Genomic DNA, 12,040 nt, shown 5'->3' on the forward strand with positions numbered 1-12,040 from the left:
TCTGTCTCTCTGTCTCTCTGTCTCTCTGTCTCTCTCTCTCTCTCTCTCTCTCTCTCTCTCTCTCTCTCTCTCTGTGTGTGTGTGTGTATTTGTGTTGCCTTGAGCACACTGGACAAGCGTGATAGCACTGAATGAGTTACACTTCAGCCCCTCATCAAAATGTTTTTAAAAGACAATATTAGCATATTCTAAGTACAGTGTTCCTTTGATTCTTAACAATAAATTTTATCATCTGCTTTGTCTGTACACATCTGCATATGTGTGCCTGCATGGGTATAAGCCTAAATGTGTTCCCTAACACAGTCTGTAGTAAGTCTTCAAAGACATTTTGATTGCATTGTTTTTTCCTTAGCTTGGTTAGAAAATAAAGAATGTATCACAGCCTGATGCTTCTTTGCCTTCCTTGACTTAGATTGAGACATAGGTGTTACAAAGTCTGCTCCAATCTCAGCCTATAAACTTGGTTCCTTGAGTTTATGCTGATGCCATTTGCAAAGTCTAGTCTCTGGAAGGCCTTGAAACCACCATCTTCCTTGTCTGTTGTGTGAATTCTTAACACCCACCCACTTCTTTTCCCTATTTCTGTTTCTTTGTGAGAAATTAATAGATTGATTTCCTGAAAAACTCTTTCTTTGGCTTACAACTCTCATCTCACATGGTGTTATTTATATCAACAGAACTTTTAGGTTACGTTTATCCATATTGTTCTTCTTAAATATATTAATACCTACTCAGAATCAAATTTTTAGAAAATAAGAGGAATATGTGAGAAAACAAACATTTTGTTCCACTGTTTTTTCTTTTACTATTGGTTTTAACAAACAATTGAGATTTTTTTTCTCTCTCTTTCTATTGCACCTGACTAAATACATGTTCTGAGCATTTCCATGTGACAATATTCAGCAGTCTTCAGGAACCCTGCTTCTAATGGTTGTATAATTGCCTGCCAGGATGAACAACAAGCTATAGAACCATTCAACTCTCTACTATTGGGTTATGGATAGTTTTTAAGTTTGCTATTATAAGTAACAATGTAGCAAATGTTTTGTATATTAATCCCTGTCTTCACTTCTGCTCATTCTTTGAGAACAGATGTTAAGAAGAGAAATTGCTGGGTCAAAAGAGGTCGCATTCGAAACTCTGCATACACATTGAAGAATATCTCCCAGAAACAATGCTTTAATTATTGTACCTCCAGCAGTATAATGAAATGTATATTGTAATCACGTTCTCAACGAAGTAATAGAAACAGAAGAAGAAAAAAGAGGACAAGGAGGAGGAGGGAGGAGGAGGAAGAAGAGGAGGAGGGAAGACTTAAAGAATGAATGGAGTGCAGAGCACATAAGGAGTGGAGAGAGAAACGTAGGAAATGTTGGGGAGAAAAGGTAAAGAAGGAAATAATATTCTAATTTAAATGAATGCGATTCAACACGTGAAACAAAGAGGATAAATAACACTGTTCAGATACTCGTTCTTTGATGAGTATCATGACAGGATATTGTATATATGTTTCTGTAGACTGTCTTTAGTATTTTGATATTTCTCTGTAATCGTTAATTCTATGTTTCTTAGATTTGTATAAAAAGCTAATGCTAGGCCCCAGACAAGGCAGTCAGTGCAAGAGCAAACAAATGCTGACCAACGTAAAGTCGGCGGTGTTTGACACTCATGTCTACGTAATAGTGTCCATCCAAATGCTAGCTTACTTGAGCTGCCTATGAAACAGTATGGGCAGCTGTTCACAGCAAAGCTTCCAACAACCCAAAGAATGCATGAGGATTATTATATGTATATTTTTGTCTTGGCCAAACGATAAAGACATCATGCCACACAAAAGCTTTTTCTCTGGTTATATTCTAAAATAAAGCTTTCAAGTAACCCTACAGTACCACATATGGATATGTACTGAAATCAATCTGTGCTGTGAATGTAGGAGGGATTTGTGATTCCAGCAGAGAATACCTTCATGTAAACACCATGCAGAATCTACATCAGGTGCCGGAGTGAAGAGGAGTCTATTAGGATGAATGATTCTCTTCTTTCCAGTGCTGCCCCATCTCCACTTCATGTCAGTCAAGGTACATCCTACACATATTCTAACCCTCATACCTGGGTATAGTTCCACCCAGAGGCGATCTACAACCCAGGAATGAATCACAGAGCCCCTTGCCCTGGATCTTTGGTTGCAGGTTCATCATATGTTAAATTTCTGCCTGGAGTGATGTGAAATCTGATCAAATGTAGAACTCAGCTCAGGACATGACTCCCTAGGTCCCAAACAGGAAGCTGGAAGGTCTGAGTAGAGCAGTAAGCCTCATCGTATAGGAGTAGAAGCAGCCGATTAGACAAGTACCATGGAATATCTGAGTTTGGCTGGGGAGTAAGAAGATCACACCTCAAGCTAATTGCAGAAAACAGATCCCTAGAATATATTCAACCTGGTAGTCAACTATCCTCATCTTTGTCATGTGAATATACTTTTCTCAAATTTGAAGGAAGAGCCAGCTCATCAGTGGAATGGGGACCAGCATCTCCGTCATGCCCTGCCCCCACCCCCCTACCATTGAGTCAGCCATCCCCACACTCATCAGACTCAGCAAGACATTCACCATGGTCAGCAACATAATTTCATTCATCCCCTTCCCTCACTTGGAACTATTGAAAGGTATCAAGGTTGTCTCTCACTGTTCCTTGTATCCATACTACCTAGACTGGAACTCGCCGTGCAAGGTCTCGGAAACAGCCTTGAGTCTGTGGTAAAACAAACCTGGACTCAAAGATAAACCCTGAAAAGGGGGTTTTGGGGTAATTCAAATGAGCCGCACCAGCGTTCTATGTCTTCCTCATGGGTGCTTTCTGAGTTGCTCTTACGCTTTAAGAACTCTTATCTTTTCTATTCAAACCAGCCTTATTATTAAATCTTAGATGAAAGACCACTTGTGCTGACAAAAAGTACTCTGACAAGTGCGTGACAAAGGCAGGGGATAAAACTGGGAAGACAGCATCTTCCACATTATTGCTTTACAAAGGCTCTAAGTGCAGGCATATCTGGTGACTATAGAACAACAAGAAGAATTAACTATGCTCTGTGCTGTTGCAATGTCCCCCCAAATCACATAGTAAATAATCTTAGCAATGACTCAATAAGTACTAAGTGAATGAATGAATATAAATTGAGACTCAGTTCTGTGATCCAATTTTCAGAAAGTTAAGAGGACAAGAGGGACATCTATAACAACTGTTCTTAAGTGGAACTAATTTTTTGTTCCCTCTTAAAAATTTCAGTGTCTAGAGATGTTTTTGATTGTCATAGCTAGGAAGAAATAAATACTGGAATCAAATGGATAGAGACTGGAGCGTTAGTAATTATCTCACAATGAACAACAGGGTAGTCCTCATGGTGTAAAGCTGCCCAAAATTCTGAGTGTGAAAAACCTTGCTCGTATGATAAAGAATAGTAGTTTTTCAATGAGAGAGGTTAATAACAAGGAAACTTATAGTTTAAATTAACTTGCAAATATTTACTTGAATATGAAAATGGGAAATCTGAATTACACCATCGAGAGAAGCACTCAGGGACAGTGGAGGGGGGGAATCACTGCATAAGTAAAAAGAGAAAGCGCTCTTGTACAAATAGAAGGTATCAGAAAGGTGGTCCGGATTGTCTGGCATGATGATAGTGGCTTGAGGATGTTTTACTGGTAGTCAAGAACTGACTCAAGAACTTTCCTTAGTCTATATCTAATAAAAAAAGATAGTTGCTACTCTTTGTTGTCAACTTCGTATGCCTGGAAGGGGGTCTCTCAATGGAAGAGTCACCTCCATCAGATTGGCCTTTGTGAAATGTAGAAACTTTCTTCATTGCTAAATAACATGGGAGGAACCAGCCCATTGTGATTGGTACCATCTCTAGGCATGTAGGTCTGGGATACATAGAAAGGTGGCTAACCATGAGCTGAAAAACAATCCCTGTAATCAACAGTGCTACATGATCTCCACTTCAATTCCAGCCTCCATGGACCTGCCTTGAGCTTCGGTCTTGGCTTCTCTAAATGATGGTCTTTAACCTGTTTCCTTCTCATGTTGCTTTTGGTCATGATGGTGTTTATCACCACAACAGAAGAAGCTTAAAATACTATTACATTAAAAAAAAAAAAAATCACAGTTAAAATTCTACAAAAAAAAAAAAAAANAAAAAAAAAAAAAATCACAGTTAAAATTCTACAAAAAAAAAAAAAAAACAAAAATAAAATTCAAAAAAAAAAAAAAAAAAAAAAGGAAGCTTTCTCCTCTCACTGTGGCTAAAAAGAAAATTAATGAATATATAGATAGAAAATTGCAAATTTATCATTAATGATTTATAAACCTCATCCCTGAAGTCAGGGATCTGGAGCACATTCCATTCCACTTTTACAAATTCAGTTTATCTCCTCTGTAAGTAAGCTAAGTGGCTGTAATCTCTGTACAGGGATGTTGGGGGGAGGGGGTAAACCCACTCCTCTTCCATAGAAGTGCCTATTCTGAGATATTCTCTTTCACTTAGTTTCTGAAGTTCATCCTCTTTTAGACACCACATACACTCCCCATATGGGATGAGGAAAGCCAGCCTGAAAGTATGGCAGTGCAGATCTGTGGTTATAGGTCTTCCAACATTCTTTTACGCTTTGCTGATTACTGGTTCCTTAAAAGCATTTTCCATTTGTTCTCTTGTTTCATGTTCAAAATTGCCATATGAAAGAAAGGCACCATCATGGCTCCTTTTCGGGTATAAAAGGAAAGCTCCTGGATATTCCCTAGCTTTCCTAAAAGCTACAAAACTGGTAAAAATGTCAAAACCAAGATTCAACTCAATTAGCTTTAACTTAGAAACCTGTCATCTAATTTAAGGCCCAACTGGGCTTGTCATGTTATTTTGATGCTGCTTTTAGGAGAACAAGCCATTACCTTCTGAGTAGAGTCATTACCTGTTTTAAAGGCAGAATTTGCTTGTGACATTGACTCTAAAATTTCTTGCAGGGGTATAAAGTCAGGGAGATTCTCTAACAGGAATTGTGGGATGAAAGGAGTTACTGTCTCATCTTTGGCACACATTGATGAGGGAGACAACTTAATAAATGGAGGTTTGCCACTAGCTCTGAAAGCATCAAAAATTATACTTTAGACCAGTGGTTCCAAATAATCCAAAATCTCCTGTTATCTGGAAGGATTTTCTTTTCATGCTGCTACAGACTGTAGTCAGTACTTCCATATGTTAGTTAAGTTTTATACCACTGAGCTGCACTTCCTCTCCTTGAGGTAGCTTAGCTTTCACTAATGATAGCAAGGGTTTATGACTCCAAAAACATCAAAAGATGATTGCCAAAATCCCAAGGGATGTAGGCACCGCTGGTCCAGGAAGCACATTGTCAAACAACCTAGTCTAGGTCAATTTCTACCAGTTCTGTGGAATTAGAATGCCTATACACCTTTGTACTATGACTTGTATATGAGGTATCCCCAAAGGTTCATGGGTAAATGGTGTGGGCACCAATAGATCCGGTTGGAGAAAAACAAAGGAGTCATAAGGTGTCTGCATTGATTGCACAGATTAATTAATTAACAGATTAGACACAGGTCTACTGTGAAGTAGTAGATCCAGAATGCAAAATGGATGACATTTTCTTAGGGATATATGTCACATTGATCATGTTCTTCCTCACTGTATCTCTGCTTCTTGGGTGCCCTGAAGCAATGGCATTTGTCTGATGTTCCTGACTTGCCCAACGTAAGCTGAAATGTCTTTTCATCAAAGGCCTCTTCCACCTGAAAACCATTGTTTCCTCAGATACCTTGTCACAGAGCTGAGATGTTCTGATCAACACTCTGTGTGAATATTCAAGCATCTAAAGAAAGTTATTTACTATGCAATAAAAAAAAAAAAAATACCAGAGGGAAAGCTTTCTATAAATGAGAAGGACCAAGTCCGCCACTTCTGAAGTTAGGAACCTCCATAATCTCCTGAAATCATGATAGGAAAGTAGTTTCTCAAAGACCATTCCCAGGCACTAAAAGTCTAGGTAGGTTACTGTTCTAAGAACTTCCTTTGAAATGTGGTCCATGAACATGACTGAATCAGATGGCCTGCAGGCACCTGTTATTTAAAAAAAAAAAAAAGACACAAAAGACAATAGGACCTTAACACTCACTTGTAGTCTAGAGGTTGAGTACCCAACAATATTATATACTCTTTGCCCACTGCAGAGAGTGAGAATGAGGAAATGGACTAAAATTTTTGTAGAAATTCTAAACCACATATTCTACTTTAGCGAATTTTAAATGAGAAAAAAAAAAAAAAAAAAAGATAGCATTTGAGATGAAAGCAAAGCTAGACCTACACACTCTGTAATCTTTTGATTTAGGAAAGATTTCAGAGTTAGGTGTGAATGGTAAGTGTCCCAGAAGGCAGATACTGGATAATCAGAACTATTAAATTTTGCACTTGACAGAGGTATTGCTTCTTCCAGCAATGGCAGTAATGGAGCCCAAGCATTATCAACATCTTAATCTCATCCTTTTTCTTTCTGAATCCAGAGAATTCAGTCTTATTCTTTTGCTTTCCCTTAGGAATAATGAAGTGTCAGCAATCTGTTAACACTACTCGATTGGGCCCTTCTGGCTTTGGAAAAATGGGGGGGAGAATCATTTACCTGTAGTTGAATCCTTTAAAGGGGGCACGTACATGTAGTCATTTTTAACATAGAAACGATGTCTGTTTATGATACTGAACCTTTGTTAGTTTAAAATAATCATCATCATTAATATGTTGAACATGTAAGGTTTTAAAATACACCAGATTATTAAAACTATTTTAATGAGCATATTTGTATCAGTAGAGACTTAACACTTGTCCCTGGTTTCCAGGCTGGTCTGATCAGTACTATACTAAATTCTATCAATTTTCATTTAAAAAAATATTCAACATGCTAATGTAGAGCTTAAAATATAGAAGCTACATGTATAAATTTTGTTTAGATTTATTGCTTGCCTGTATCTTCTTTATTGGGGATACATTCATTCTTCTCTCTTAACAAAATTATTAATAATAATAATTAAAATGGCAAACTGAAGCTATTACACAAAGCTCAAAAGCCTGAACTCTAAACTGCAGGTTCTTACCCAAGAGGCATATCGCCATGACTTCAATGGGTACTTTTTTCCTCATGTAAACATAATAATATGTCAAGTAGGAGACGATCAAAGTTTCAAACAGACAACTTTAATAGTCCAGGTTGTTGTCTGAGACAGGTGACTTCATTTTAAAGTACGTAGGCCACATTTACTAAATAACTAAACTCAAAGTCACGCTAAAAATATGAGTTTGCTTGCAAAACAACAACAAAAACCTGAAACTTCAAAAGCCAAACAAAACAAAAATGTATGTCTCAACACAGCAAATAATTTGAAGCCATCCCGCGTTTGATAATACCAAACGCCTTTTCAATGTTCTCCCCCACCAATTCCAATAGGCCCTGTGAAAACGTATTCTAAAAGCCATCAAAAAAAAAAAAAAAAAAAAAAAAAATGGGAAAGTGACTAATTATGCAAGAATTACTCTCATGACTTCTCCCATTCTTCTGAGGCATGCTGGGCTTAAAAATAATAATAATAAAGGATTTGTAACTGTTAGCTATCAGCACTTCATGTAACTTTTGATTCCAGTAACAAATAGCATTTCACCACTATGTGTTCATTATGCTCCTAAATTGCCAAGGAAAGAAGCCAATTCTAATGAATTGTAACCATAGTTTCTTCTGGGTATTACATATTAGAAGTGGGTAGCACTTTAAATTATGGTACACAAAACAGCATATAATTAATTCTGAATAAAAGATAATGTATTCTTGCTAAATACGAGTTATTTTAAAAATCTCTTAATGAAGAACTAAGCATATGCTGTGTCGTACTGTGAAAATGTTTAGCATATGCCGTTACAGCCAACATCACACATTCATTATTATATTTATTTTCAATAATAATATATTATTTTAAGTGAACACAGGGGAAAAAAACTTAATCGCTAACGTTCTGAATGTGGAAAATATATGCAAATTACAGGAAACTTTTTGGCTCCCCATAAGTTGTCACTAAATAACTTTTTGATGACATGGTGCGATGGCAATTTGCAATCAAATGAGAAAAATGGAAAAAGACTGTTACTTTTAAATCACAGAACATATGCACAACGAATTTTAAAATTCAGATATGGAGATAAACATTTCTATTCTGAAACCTGACATGTTCTGAGTTTTCATGGGGAAAAAAAAAAAAAAGCAAAGCTTAAACCTAAATCGTGAGCTTCACTTGACTGACAGTGGATTCATCAATGCGTTTGTGACATCTTGTTTCTGTTTCTGAAAGAAAATCTATTTTGAAGGTCCTACACTTGAAATCACAGCTCAGTTGTACCTCCCAGCTGAGCAGACCTGATTCCTCATTCTGTCTTCTTCATCACTAATCATAAGGGAAGATTTGGTTTGTCCAAACTCATTTCTCAGCCTTATTTTTCCACATATATTATCTTGAAGGCACCTCATGTATCTCCAAGCCAGCCATGATACTATGCTTTTTTTGAGGCACTTAGCTCATTGTCACGAAGTGACCAAGTGAAGCTTCTATTCGTTTATGACTATCCTGTCGTTTTAGTTTTTTTTTTTTTTTTTTTTCCCCTAGCCCTGGCAGGGATGCCTACAGAAACACAACAAAACAAGGGTTTCTGTACCCGTGTATGCTTTTGATGCTTGTTTCAGTTTAATTTGGGGATAAAAATGGAGGCAATTTCACAAATGCCTCAGGCTGAAATCTTCTGATTATCTAAGGATCAGCTTCTTCTCTAGTGATCTAGTGACTAAAACATAGAAATAATCTGATGTGAAAAGGAGGTGATTCCAGCCTCTTTCAGGTACTCTAAGTATGGGGTGATTTCAGTTATTTTTTTTACTACATGAGCACTTAAATGAAGCAATGGAGAAACAGAAAAGCATAGAATTTTAAATTAAAATGGAAAATAAACACAGAAAGTAGGCAAATCAGAGCTGCACAATTCTGTTATTTGGTCAGAGTGTTTGTTTTTGTTTTTGTTTTTGTTTTTCACTCTCTAGATTATGTGTTCAGTGTGGAAAGTTGAGTTGGATTGAATAAATATCTCAATGGCATATCCTACACCACTTAGAATTTTATTTAAGCATGTGACCATTTATGTCTTTTATTACACCTAGTGAATGAATGAATAACTCCTCATCACAATATATGTAATTTGCCTAACTGACTGCTTCTGTTGGATATCTACATTTTCTTGTTTTCCTCATCTTTCTTTTAATTTTTTTAGGCCATATGAATAGTTTAGAGACTATTCTATTGATTTGATACAAACTAGGGTAATCTTGGAAGAGGGAACCCTGGCTAAGAAAATACCTTCCTTAGATTGACCTGTATGCAAGTCTGTAGAGCATTTTCTTGATTAATGATTGATGTGGAAGGGGACAGTCCACTGTGGAAAGGGCCAGCCCTCTGCAGGTGGTCTTGGGTTATATAGGAAGTCAGACTAAGTATGGCTTGGAGAGAAAGCCAGTGGGCAGAAATCTGTTTTAATTCCTATATTCAGATTCCTGCTGGGAATGATGGAATAAGACAAAGAAGCCCCCTGTCTTCCCCAAGTTAACTTGGCCTTTACCACAGCAATAAATACCTAGCAAACTAGGACAGGCACTTTGTTTTATTTAAATGTTGTTGCCTACTTATCATCATCACCAGCATCAGCACCACCAGCACCAACATCATCACCATCACCATCAATATTATTCGTGTGTCTGTGTCTAAGGGTGTGCCCCGGATCACATGTGAAAATTAGAGTAAAACATTGTGGAGTTAGATAGTTCTCTCCCACCTTTTGGTAAATTCTTGGAATGAAAATTAGGTGGTCAACTTGCATACTTAGGGTGAAAACATCTGTATCAACTAAACCATCTAACCAGCATATTGCCCACCTTTAAACTTATTTTTGAAGCTATTTATTTATTGTTAATTTCAAAATATCGTGACATGATTTTAGTGAAATACCTGTAGAAATGTTATTATGTCACAATACTATTGGTAGTTTTTATTACCTAGATATTCATCTTTAGCTTTGTTATCTATTATTTTGACAGTTTCATAGTCTAACAATGTCTGGCAGTCACACATTCATTCAGACCACCTTTGTTGCAACAGAGAAAAATTCATTTCTATGTATTTCATTATTTCATTCATAATAGATGCTCAACAAATATTCACTAAATTGATTAACAAATCTTAGAAGCTGTGTATCAAATTCTTGTCTCAGATGTTTGCCTTAACTATAGAAACAAGTTTCTTACTGAAGTTGCTAAGATTTTTTACTATTTACTTTTCTTTCTTTATGCATTGTCATATTCCATAAAGAATATAGGGCAGAGGAATTGCTTGCTGAATCAATTCTGTCTTCAACTGCTGAAATGTTTTACATAGGAAAAAAATATAACCCTAATCTTTAGATACATGTTTAACAGTGTAGATACATGTTTTGCAATGATGCTTCTCCTTGGCAGAAATCTTCCTAGGTTCCCTTAGCTAGAGAGAGCCATTGCATCTTGTCTTCTGCTTCTGGAGTCTACTCTTTTCCTTTGTGACAAGTGTCACAATCTAAGAAATTCCTGTGGTGGCTAATCCCACACCACTTTTCATGTAATCTAGTGGTCACAGCTGGTATCTATACTGACCACTGACACACACCAAGGTCTGTGACATCTCCTCAGAAATAGTAAGTCTTGAAGGTCAAGGTTTCAAAACAGAGGTCATTACCGTAAAATAGGTTTAAGCAGATGTCCCACGGAGGGGGATGACTTGCTAAGGTTTGAATTAAAATGCCCCAACAGAATCCAAATAAGAATTATAATCCCAGATGCCCAGACCAGTGTCCTTCCCAAAGCTGCCAAGTAAGGATTATTGAGCCCAGGAAGAAAGTGACCTCGGCCAAACTGAAAGGAACCTCTGTCCTAGGCTCTAAGTAGCAATATTCCCCCCTCCCCTTATCAAGTATGATAATTTGTGTTGACACTTCATTTTCATAGCAATCTGAAGAAGATGGGGAGCCCATTGCCTCCCACTCATTGTTATTGGGAACCCCTCAGATAATGAAGGAGCCTAGGAACATGACACAGACAACAGCAAGGGTGGAGCAAAAGCTGGGTATGCCTTTACTCTATCTAGGAATATATCTTCTGTGTTCTCTTGCTACTCAGCCCAAACTACGGGTCTTTTCCAAACTCATGCACAGATTCATTAACTGTGACTCTACGCTGGTTATGCAGATTCTCCTGTTTGACTTCAGCAACAGTTCCTAGAGAATAGCTTTTATGCTTTCCACAAAAAGGAAAGAAAATAAGTAAAATAAAAAGAACGTTGTATTCAGGGTATTTATTTGGGAATTCAATGTGCTTTTTTTTTTTGTCAAAAATTCACAGAGCATCCAATATTATTCTTGAAAAGAATATTTTTTGAACAATTCAAGGGAAAAGTTCCACAAATCCGAACCCACCTGGACATGATTAGCTGCTCATTATTTATGTCTGAGCCCCAGAGATGCTTAACTGCAATCCAGACTTATTCCTGTGTGTGCACAAAGGGAAATGCTTTGTCTATAATTACAAGAAAAGATGGGCAACAAGAAGCAGAAAGTCAAGGCTGCTGGTCAATGGCGGATTAGCCAACTCTGCACAGTGTGTGGTTCCCCTGGGCACGCCGACCTCTGCTCCCAATGTCTCCACCTTGACTAGTGGCCAGTGTTTTCTCTCAGGAGAGGAGGCCACAAGACAGTTGTGCTACACCTGTCAGAATGGCTAAGATCAAAAATTCAGGGGACAGCAGATGCTGGCGAGGATGTGGAGAAAGAGGCACACTCCTCCATTGCTGGTGGGATTGCAAGCTGGTACAACCACTCTGGAAATCAGTCTGGCAGTTCCTCAGAAAACTGGACATAGTACTACTG

The 12,040-nt window shown here is 37.5% G+C and overlaps 1 protein-coding gene across 1 annotated transcript in view; it reads right to left on the reverse strand.

Annotated features, from left to right (window-relative positions):
• The window catches only part of Cdh11 (cadherin 11), a 156,254-nt gene that overhangs the window by 116,220 nt on the left and 27,994 nt on the right, over positions 1–12,040 (reverse strand). The gene's annotated exons all lie outside the window — the stretch shown is intronic.

This window comes from Mus pahari, chromosome 20 (assembly GCF_900095145.1).
Source record: "Mus pahari chromosome 20, PAHARI_EIJ_v1.1, whole genome shotgun sequence".
NCBI lineage: Eukaryota > Metazoa > Chordata > Mammalia > Rodentia > Muridae > Mus > Mus pahari.